Raw genomic sequence first — 12027 nt, 5'->3', positions numbered from 1 at the left:
TGCTACCCAGTTTATTCCATGAATGTGCAGGTGTGAGTCTCACATGCAGAGCAAAATCTAGAGTTTCCGGTTCAAATAAGGTTGCTGTGGACATTCATTAGATGGCTTGAAAATGTTAGAATTCATCTACAGCAAAGTGAAATCCAAGGAAACCTGATGGAGTAAATGAGACTCACCACTGGTCTTTTACGCACCAGGTGAAAAGAAAAAGGAACTGACATCATTAATGACAGGCCACAACTAGATTTTCTGTTATATTTAAAGCACCAAGCAGTGATGTCATTTGGTGTTAGACCTGTAATGGGCAGGTGCCATGCTTAGGCTGGAACAGGCTTCAGCTGGATAAGTGGTTGGAAAAATGAATGGAAGGACACCTGTTATTGCTCTTAGATAGCAATAAAAATGCTAACAGTGTTCTGCTTCAAACAGGCCAAAGTTTAACCCAGCAACCACACTCCTATCTAATTTACATGAAGCTGATTTATGCCTAAGTACAAAATGTGCTATTATAATTTGTAGTATTCGCAAATCCGTTAAAAACACTTTTGCCACACAAACGTAAGCAAACAAGTCAAAAAGAATGGACCAAAACCAAAAGTAATTTTCTAACACCAGGTGCAAAGTATGAAACCAGACAGCATTTGTGAATCACCTCAGCTCTTACTGTAAAAAGCTCTTTTCCAAAACAGCATGTCTTCACCCAAGCTCTGTGACAATGAAGTGACAATGAGGCGTTTGATGATTAATTTCTAAAGCAGGGGTGTAGTGTTAATATTCAGAGACGCAGCTGTAAACTTGCAAAGTCCTTTTATGGGAAAACAGGAAATAATTTCCGGTAATGGATATCAAACAAAGAAAATAAAAATCTCCTTTCCAAAAATCATCTTTATTCAATCAGAGATAACAAGTGTTCTTGGACTAAAATGAGTGTTAGGTGCCCCCTTCCTCTTTCTGACACCACCCGCCTCCTTCACAGTGTGCTTCTCAGCTGTGGGTTTACTGATTAGTCAGATCCATAAATAAATAATCAAAGAGTAAGCGGCGACATTCCGCTCGCCCTCATCATCAGCCTGTGCTATCAATCATGCACATCACAACACAAATGACACAGTGGCCTTTTTAGATCATAATTTTAAGTATATTAGAATACTGGTGACAACTGAGACATTTAGAGACATTTTTTTCCTTATCTGGTGAATTTTTAGAGTTGGAAGAACTCGAAAAGTGTGTCTCAGTGTACGTCCGTTGATGGCGGGAAGGCAGAGGGACAGTGGGATGAGGGGAAAAAAAGAAGACAGAGGAACATACAGTCGGTGTGAGTGTGACTAAACTGACTGCAGCAGAATGACTCACCCTGTTGCTATGGCAACCTAAAGACACGCTCTCCTCTAATGTGCGATTTCAACAACTGGTGGATCGACGGCTAACAGGGGCGGGGGGAATGTACATTTATGGAAATCACTGAGGGAAAAAGGGTTGCAAAGGGCAATGCATGGGTGCAAGGAGCAGACATAAAGCCTCTACTGCAAAAAAAAGCAAGCGATATTAACAAAACCAAAGGCAAAATGCCCGGCACCTCTCTCTCTCCCTCTCTCTGTGAGTCTCTCAGCACTGCAGTATGAAACCCAGCGGCTCCTTCTCCTCCACTGTAGTGGACTGCTGTGTGTGGGTGTTAAGCTTGAATGCCCTTGGTAAGTAAAAGTCATGTAGGATAAAGTCTGGCCTCCCACCACAAAACTAAAACCCCTTTAGATTTCATTTCCAGCCAGAATTTTCTGGTGATTTGTAACCACTGTAGCACTTCCTCTAATTCACATTCAGTCACCTCTGGTGATGCACAGACGAATTTAGCTCAGTAAAATAGCAAATATAAATATCCATAAACGTATTACTTAAAGAGAATGTAAAGAAAAACAATGGTTAAACATAATAAGTACTGAGCAGAGGATGTACTCCTGTCATTTCAGACACCAGACTTGCTCAGTTGACAGAGTGATAACAAATGACAAAGGTAGGAATGTAAATCCATTCTTATATCACGATGTTTTAAATTGCTCATCACTGACTTCATGAATATTTTACATTCCCCCCACCATAAAAGCACAAAATAAAGCACACAATTAACAACAAAACAGGAATAAGATGATGGAATCTGATTTAAACAATTTCTAAACAGCTACCGGTGCACAAATATACCAAAATGTTTAACATAAATTATAATATGGCACAGCCTCTTGAAGCAAAGACTTTCTTCTTCTCTCGACTTCTCTGTTTAGGAGTCACCACATCATCTGTCTCCCCCCAATTTATCCAGGCTTTGGATCGACAGTAGCAATACGCTGGGTTATGGGCAGCCTCAAAAGATACTTTTATTTCTCAAAGATATAACCTTCTGGGCTATAATTGATGAAGTTTTCATGTTGCAGAGAAAGTTGAATGGAGAAATAAATAAAAGAATTTATTCCAGTGTGATGCGTGAAGCAAATCACAAAGTCCAGTTTTTGTCCTCAGATTCTTTGTTCTCTTCCTCTGCCCTCCCCTCAGCAGGAAAGAAGAAAACCATGATTACTCTTCCACCTTAACAACACACCCCTCCCCCCAAATCATTTCTGTACAATCCCTAAATTGTGTTGAAATAATGTGTGCCCTCAGTTCAGACTGAAGAAGAAGTAATCTAATTTCCTACCACCACATAAACAAGACTCCAGTCTGACATACTTAACCTGCAATTAATTGGCAATAGAAAATGAATCAGACCATGTCCCTCTTCACGTCCTACCATTCTGGAGATGGGGGCGAAAAGAATGATGGTCCTCATGTTTAATTTAATTGGTTCCTGTGTGCACACAGTCACATTTCCAGGCAGCTCATTAAGCTCTCCTATGGAAAAATAAATGTTCCAATTCAAAAACTAACACAATAAAACTAGACAAGATCATAAATAAATAGATATAATTTCCCATGTGACCCTCAAGACAGGTCTAACTTCAGCTGTATACTGTAATGCAGTGAGGCAAACATGTAATAACAGCAAATAAAAGGATTATTCTCTATGACTTCTGCCCGCCTACCACAAGAATACGCTGCCTGGATCTGTGATTGAGGACGCTTGATTATAAACGAATCTGAAGAGACTGTTGTAATGTAGCCTTTCATCACCACGTTTGACTCACCGCAATAAAGAGTCACTGCAATAAGAATGCTGAATCAGAACGCTCCTATAAAAGCATATTTGCATAAAATCAAATAAAGAACAGTGTTGAAGCTTTTTGATGGAGTATTCAGTCAGAGATGATTGATGGCTGTGTGTCTACACGTGCTTGAACGTGCGCTTGTGAGTTCGTGTTGGCTTGCTTGGAGGGCTGACACCGGCACCATGCTGTAATTAGCCAAACAAGAGACAATGACATATTGAGCACTGCTAGCACCTTCTGTTAGTCAGCCTACATATGTCTCTTCAGGCCATAGCTGCTGACACAACTACATTTAGAAAATAATTCAAATGTAACCCAGTGCATGCATCAAAGATGCTACGCATGACTGTGATCTTTTTCATTAATCTCCAAGTAGGTTTCCTAAAGAGAAGACTTTAGCAAAGACTTGGTTCCTTTCTTATTAGTTAAATCAAAATAGCTGCAATCATAAACTGAGCAGCATGCAAATGTCTGACTTCTTTTCTATAGGCAAGAATAAAAAAGTGTAATGACTTCAATGATTGAAGGGAAAAAACAATAAACAACATCTGCTTAATGTTAATCGATACATGATGGATTTTTGTAAGTAAACAGTGTTCACCTCTTTTGTTTAGAAGTGGTAAACTCCTGCAATCGTCCCAGCATGAGCTTATTTACTGCAAGCCCAAGCAGCTCCTTATTTCGAATTATCCACTCCTATTTAAGCCATTCCTAACAGCGCGTATAGCTATTATTAACCATTGTGGGTTGACGGTTATTTGCATACTGCTAATAATCAAACTACAGGCCTTAATCATTTCTTTTAAATGATCTTGAAGCCAGAATAGCCTGTAGACATACAGGTAATCAGAGACAAACACATCATGTCTCTTGTTTCTAGACACTGAAACAGATAATCATTACCAACTTGTCATTAGACGTGCTCCTGTGAACCTATCTCCTTCATGATGAAGTGTCTCATCACGAAGCGGTGGGGGTGTGGGGGTAGAGCCATTTTCCTACAAGAGCTCCTTCGTGTGATGAGAACAAAAGGTAGCTGCAAAAGCTAGGAAAGCATGGCGGAGAAAAGGTTAAAGGATTTAAGTACAGAGCAACAAAAGTGAGCCAAGGAGTCGGGAAACACTGAAAAGGGACTGAGAGGCTGCGTGTGCGACAACTGAGTGAAAGATGAATGAGACAGCTGAATACGTGTGGGGAGACACATTTGGAACAAGACTCAATTCACTGCATTTATCTGTGCAAAAAGGTCTGGCACAAACAGCAGGTCTAGACAGCTCTCTGCAAAAATCAGGTCATATTATGTAACGGTGACTGTTGATGTTGAGTTCATATATTTTCCTCAAAAAATGCTTTCAAATATTTTTTGAGCTTTTGTGGTTTTCCTGTTTGAGTTAAGTAATGCGCAAAAGAAAAACAAAAAGCTGAAAAAGGGGAAATTTTCTTCTATAGCATAAATAAAAACCAGCTACAACTCTTGTAGCCTAGACATGAAGTGGTTTGTATCAGTGTAAGTAATAATGAATAATAACCATAATAAAGACCTATTATGCACAGTTTTGATTACAAGCTATGAGAGACAAGTTATGTAACAGTTCCTCTTGAAAATTTATTACAAATTAACATTACAGTGGTTCAGTGTTCAGCGCTGCCACCTCTCAAGAGGGTCCTAAGTTCGAATCCTATAGGGGCTTTTCTTTGTGGAAGTAGCGTGTGCTCTTCCTTTGTGTGGTCCGACTTGACCCCATCCAATCCACAGACATGCGTATTAGGTTAACTGGCAATTCTCTGATTCTATTTCTAATTCCATTTGCTGTGGGTGTGAATGTTAGCGTTTCTACATGTTAGACCTGTCCCATGATAGCTGGGATAAGCTACAGTGGCAGCAGTACTGTGGAACTATCCTCTTAAGATTCTCACCAAAGAACAGCTTCTTTTCTTCCACAAAATGATCAAAAGTATGAACAAAGACTTAGAACAAATAGATATTTTATTCAGTTTTAAGAACTCTGTGATTTCCATTTTTCTTTCAGAATTTTTTTTCACAAAGCAGTTTTATAAATAACACATCTGCAGCACCGACAGCACATCAACTCTTTGGCAGCTTGTTAGAAGATAAAAGTCAAACTTACAGGTCCATAAGGGCCATACAGACAAATACGTGCTCGTGTGTGTGTCATGCAGTCACCCCGTGACAAATAAAAGAAAGGTAGAAATGACTTCTTTTTTTTTTTCAAACAAGGGTCGTGACTGGTGTCATCTCATCATGAAGTGTGCTCTTGCTCTTTTTTACACATTTCAGACTGTCCGCTCACGACGCACCGACATGAATGAAGCAATGAAGCTTCTGTGGTCTTAATGAGGGGCTTGGTAGAAACAATTGGGACCCATTCAGATTCCTCCCCCTCACTCATATGAATATTAACTTTGTCATTCATGATCATCAAAAATACATTTGAAATTCAGAACACAGCTGGAAGTGTACCAATAGATTCCCCACTTTATAAAAGAAAAGCAGACGCCTTACCACGACTTTGTGTAGACACTTAAATTATGAAACACTACATAACAGCTTGTGAATAGTTTTCTGCTGATGATGATTACATGGTGTGAAAATGTGGCATTAATTTGAGTTACATGTAACAAGGCACATAATCACTTCTACATAATGATAAATTACATAAAGGCAATTTTGAAGGACCTTCAAGTGTAAAAAGGCAGGGAATAGGGAGTGTGAATGATAGATGGTTTCACAATAGTTATATACGCTGTCACTATACGACACGTGTGCTCTGTAGGTGGCTTTCTCCTCTTATGTATCATTCAGTCAAAAAATGGCCTGCCTGTCCTTCCTCTTACCAGAAATATCGAATAAAGAAGACTACAACATGTAACACACAGCATCCTCTCAGTGCGAGCAGTGAGTAATGTTTGGCGATGGAGGGATGTAGACCTTTAGTTTTGTAACAGCTCAGAGAGCATGAGTGATGCCAGCTGAGCCACAGGGGCATAAGGTAGGTAGCTGCGAGTGACTGTGTGTGTGTGTGTGTGTGTGTGTGTGTGTGTGTGTGTGTGTGTGTGTGTGTGTGTGTGTGTGTGTGTGTGTGTGTGTGTGTGTGTGTGTGTGTAGAGAGAGCTTTTTTATAACAGTGTAAAGTAGTATGTGTGTATGCGTGGGCAAAAGCGTGGAAGGTGTAAGTGTAGTGAAGAGTGTTTGATGCGTGGGAGGAGCGTGTGTATGCTTTCATGTAATGTAGATAGTGATGTACACACCAAGCAACGTTGGCTTCTTTGTGCTGCTGTCACATGTACAGTCCATGTCTCCTTGCTTTGTTAGAGTCGCCGCTTTATTTCTTCCCTCAATTGTCAATACCTATTATTTCCAGAAATTACTTTTTCTTCCTTTTTCCTGAGACTAAGAACTCTTCTTCCCACTCCCATTTCCAGAGTTAAATAACTTACTCCACCACCTCCACCACTGCAGTTATATAAAAACATTTAAAGGGGCAATTATGTGTGACTTTCAGCAAGTTCAACAATGAATTGAAAATATTTTCAGCAAAACGATCGTTGGGCTTATGTCATACTGTACCTGGCGCTTCAAGGTTTAGTTGGCTTTTTTCTCTTTCTCTCTTGTTAAAAAAGGATTTGAGAGACAAAGGCAAATTTTCACCCTTTCCATGTCCATTTCAGGATCTATATTCTGTGATGCCACCAATTAAGAGCTTTCAGATAGCCACGTGAGTCCTAGCACGCTATTTTTAGATTATGTTTTCACAAGCATGGATGCAATTTTTTGGAGGAAAATGAGATTTAGTCATACTGTACTGTTTTTAAAAGAAACACACAAAGAAAAAGATTGCTACCGTCATCAACAGCTATGGAAGTGGGGATGAGCAAATCTTTGCCAGGTGAAGCTCTGATTTGTCACAATCCTTCCACAATTTCACAGACATATGGTGGTTTGTGGTGGGGGTCAATCTTGAACAAAATTAAAATGCTTTTCACTAGAAAAAGCATGCTCTTTTATCCTAGAAATGTACATTTAAATGAAGCAATTCTTTAATGCTTTTGCTAAGTAAAGCAAGTCTTCTTATAGCTTCTGGTTAATAAGTTGCTGAGATAGATGGTGAACAAACTGACTGTAAGCAACCACTGCTGTTTTGAGCCACACCTCCACCATGACTAAAAACACCAATCCTCCATGGTCAACAAAATATGTTTGGCAACCACAACAACATCTTCAGTGTCTCACTGAACACTGTCTCGCTATGTAGTGGATGACCCACACATTGGTCCATGCAGTAAGCTATTATCAGTTTTAGAGGCTTTGTGCTACCCTGTCTCTACATGAAGTGACTCTACAATGGGTTGTGATCATTAGAAGGATTGTTATTTCCTGCTGAATCTTCCTTTACTAGAAAATACCAATTAAAATGACATTCCCTCTGATAGCAGTATAACACTGAAGGCTTCTGTCTGTAGCCAGCAAACATTTTCCACTTTAAGAGGTGAAGGGCTTTTGCTGCCAGTCATTAATACTGCATAGACTCCAGCATGGAGCCTCTACTGATGAAGTCACCCCTAACATTCATATTTACACTGAATGGGGTAATTAATTCTAAAGACCCATCTGCCCTTTTGCTTGTTTAAATATTTATACAGCAGTCAGTAGTTTTTTTTTCACCTACAATTTATTCCCGTCCACTGTTGCTTGCTCTGCCTACGTCTGCAAAGAAACAGCTCCCATATATGGCAGACAAATTGATTTAATTCTCCGGAATAATTCATTGTTGTTAATGACCAGAGAAGTAGCCAAAGGAAGTTCATCGATCAGCTTGTCAAACATTATTCTGTAACCAAAAACAAGCTGCAAATATCAAGAGCTGTAAAATTAAATCATGCTGGCAGTGACGGTAACCACTGGTAATATCATTGTACACATACTTGACTAATGGATGTGTTTGTTTTCGTGACTTATTCGTGTTCAGACTGAATGCAGTGAATCAAAGTTTCCGAGCTGTCACATGGCTCTCAGTTCTGAAAGTAAGAATCAAAATCTTCCCTCCTCTGTTTCATTTTATTTATCTGTTTCTGACAGCTCTCAGCATAAGAGCAGCAATAGATACACTTCAGTCATTTGTTGCCATGGTAACTGCTGCCAGCATGAGCATCAGCTTTTGTGCAGTCAAGAGTCTTTAAAGGGATAGCTCGCAGACACGGGCTTGGAAGTTGGAAAATTACAATGTGAAAATGAATGTTTAGATGCAGTTGGACAAAATAATATCACCCTTCATGCCAGTGTTTGTTTGTTTGGAAAACTGATAAGTCCCTACAGCACCTGAAATAGTCTTACAAAAGCATTTATATGAAAAAAATAGCTAAACTATAATGTGTAATATTCCTTACTACAGCTTAGTTAGCAGTTTATAATCATGCAAAGCTTTTGGGAGAGATTTCAACATGTACTTAAATAACATAATAGGCTGATATTTCATATCTCCAACATCTCCAACACTGATTAACATTGACCAACAACTACAACGTTAAAATCACTAATGGGCGAGACGAATAGCATTGATTATCTCATTACAATGCAATAATCTGCTGGGAAACCTTAAGTCCTGCCTTTTATGGAGATGTTGCAGAGCAAGTACACCTCCAACAATAGTGAACTGCTCCAACAGGACAGTGCATCGCAGAATAGCCAAGAGTGGCTCAAAGAACTTAATAAAGAGCTTAAAGTTTTAACCTGGTTTTAACCAGGATGCACAATTGGACTAGGAGGTGGTAGGTTTGAGGGAGGGCCTCTGTGTATCAGGATTCACCCGCAAAACAACAAGGATCCACTTCCAACATCCCACTGCCAGACATTGTTTTAGCATGAGGGACCTTCCCAATATTAGGCATGTGGTTTTAATGAGATCCCTGATCGGGTTAATGAGTGTATACAGACTACAGATGCAACTTATGAGTGTTTTCACATTTGCACTGCTAGCGCCTTTGGAGCAGTGTGAAAATTGGCAAACGTGCATTCAGAGGCAGAGGGACGAGATTAGCACAAATCAAAAACAAGACAGCCACAAGACCTACGTTTACTGTTTGGTTAATTTAGGCACCTGAGGAAATTGGAAAGCTTTAGGAAAATAAGTTAAAATAGACCTCCATTTTTTTGTTATTATTACCACAGTGCAACCAATCCTTCCATGAAAAGGCGATGCATATTATATGTAAATACATGGATTTACATGACAATTGCCTTCAAAAATCAGCCACTATTTTTTTCTCTGGTGAGATCAGGCTGAAAATTTATGTATTTTTTGGGGGGAAGCCAATAGTGTCATGCTTTCATGTTTGAGCCATGGGATCTTGCAGAGTCTGGCATAATTTGCAGCGTGTGATCTAACAAGTGGTTCCTGCTGTGATACCAATACACTCGATTTCAGCAGAAAACAAGCAACACAAAAAGACACCAAAAACTCCAATAAGCCCCTGTTTACAAAAGCACACACACACACAGAAATGTACCGAAGTCTGTGTCATTTTTGGAGCTTTTGACTCAGGCCTGCATGAGGCTGAGTGACATTGCTGCTTCAGAGGCAAACAGGAGAATGATTACTTACTTATGCTCTGTCTTTTCTTGAATCACGAACCTATCTGCAGGGTCATACTGGAGCATCCTAGAGCAAAGGAAAGAGGACACTATTTTATTTCTGTACAAAACCACACTTTGAGTTCTCTTTTAAGAAGTTTCCACATAAAGATGTTTTATTCTGGGTATATTATTATGGCTACTACATACTTTGTGAGAAATGTATTTCATAATGTGCAGGTATATTGCTCACTTATGTAGGAAAAACATGCAATGTGTGAGACTGAAGCCTTCACATTAAAGACCGCCAACAGTTCTGACTCATATCTAGCACCTAGTGATGACACTGATGGAAATTAATATATTCGCAGCTAAAATTAAAAACATTGATGAGTACTGAAATACCACCTAAATATCCACAAGTTATTTATGCTATAAAATGTCTGAGCACCTCCAGATGACTGGATCCTACACTCACAGAGGTATTGACTTCTGGTCCATGTTTGATCACCTGTGATTGATTAAAAAGGAGGACATTAGGGAGGTCAGAGAGCAATTTAGCTTAAATGACAGCGCTCCAGTCCTCAGGGATTTTATACTCTGCTTTAATTTGAACTAATGAATGTTACTATTTCAAAAGTATCCGATGCCATGGAAGAAACTCATATTGCACATCATTTCAACAGTGCTTTACTTTTAAAATCTGGTGAAGCTGAGAATATTATTATGACTGTTGATGCGCTGTTTTCATCAGGAACCTGAAGTATCTTTTTTATCAGTACTGGAAAACAGTTAATCCCCCTTTTTTTAATGTGTGCTTCCTGTTGTTCTTTCCTAATTCACTTCCTGTGTTTGGTATACATTGCAATGAGTTTTGAGACTTTACCCCTTTTCGCATTACATAATTCTTCACCAACAGTGCAGGAAGTGACTACAGTAAGTGGCAGTTAGCTGCCTACAGTAACTGAGTCATATTGAGTTGAATAGCAATTAGCTGGACTGAATGTGGCACCTTTAAATGAGCCCTGACAAACACTGTTTGTTTAAGTGAGCTCTCAGTGCAACATAAGGCAACTTGAAGTGTAAAGAAGGCAGATGGCTGCTAGCACATCAGTTGCAGTCACAATCAAGCAGGGTATGTAGATCAGCACGTTTGTGCTATAGCTGTGATCAGTACCGGGCTGGAATTTGACATGTGTAGTGCAAAAATTTACTTTGAAAGATTTTTTTCAAATAAAAACATTAAACTCTGTTCTATTATTCTTGTTGTTGTTATTTGGTTTATTATTTGATTCGTGCATACATTTTATTTATGCAAGGGTTTTTGATACACCAGGGGTTGAGTGATATAGTGTAAAAATGGATGCTTTAAACTCTGTTTCACTCCCTGTTCACACAATTACAAATCAAATTTAGGTCAAATAGAGGCCAAACAAAAGATAAAGGACCGGTTTGATTCTTTAAACATTTATGTGAAGGATATTCTTCACATACTAGAATCTTTTTCTTGCATGGACTAAAATAGTTTGCAGACACTTGCTTTTATTGATATCTAAATAAGAAGATATAAAAAAACAAATCAATCTTAATAAAGAGCAATATCTGATCAGCTGCAGCGTCATCTACCATTGTGCAAAGAGTGGAGGCCAGAATAATGTCTGGCTGTTACAGCATATGTTCTCCAATATATGCCGAAAACATATGCTGTTCTTTGCACTTTGTTATTCCAGATGGATTTGGCAATATACACTCCTGGAATAAAAATGATTCTGACACGTTATATAAACACACACACACATATGTATATATAGATATAGATATAGATATATACACATATATACACATATATACACATATCATCCCCATGTAACACAGTTGAGGGGAGTTTTGCCTTAGCAGAAATACTCAATGACACTATCTAAGTTCCAGTAATCCAGTAAAACAGTACTCATTTTCATCACACCATGACAATAATTTGACACAAATTATATTGGTTGTCTAATATTTTGGATATATTGCTGATAATATACTGGCTAAATTAAGTATTCAGTATCAACGGTGGAAAAGGCACTCAGCTAAAATATTCTTCCAAAAATGTCTTTACATGACAGATCAATCTGAAATGTGATGTCAGGGGCATATAAGTCTGTTTTACAAGCTTTTATAAGTCCTTTTGAATACAGAAGCATATGACATCTATGGAGAGTATAAAGATTTCAGGTTATTAAAGCCCTCGGGGTAAAA

This window comes from Maylandia zebra, linkage group LG23 (assembly GCF_041146795.1).
Source record: "Maylandia zebra isolate NMK-2024a linkage group LG23, Mzebra_GT3a, whole genome shotgun sequence".
Lineage (NCBI taxonomy): Eukaryota > Metazoa > Chordata > Actinopteri > Cichliformes > Cichlidae > Maylandia > Maylandia zebra.
Note: the sequence above shows the minus strand (reverse complement) of the source record.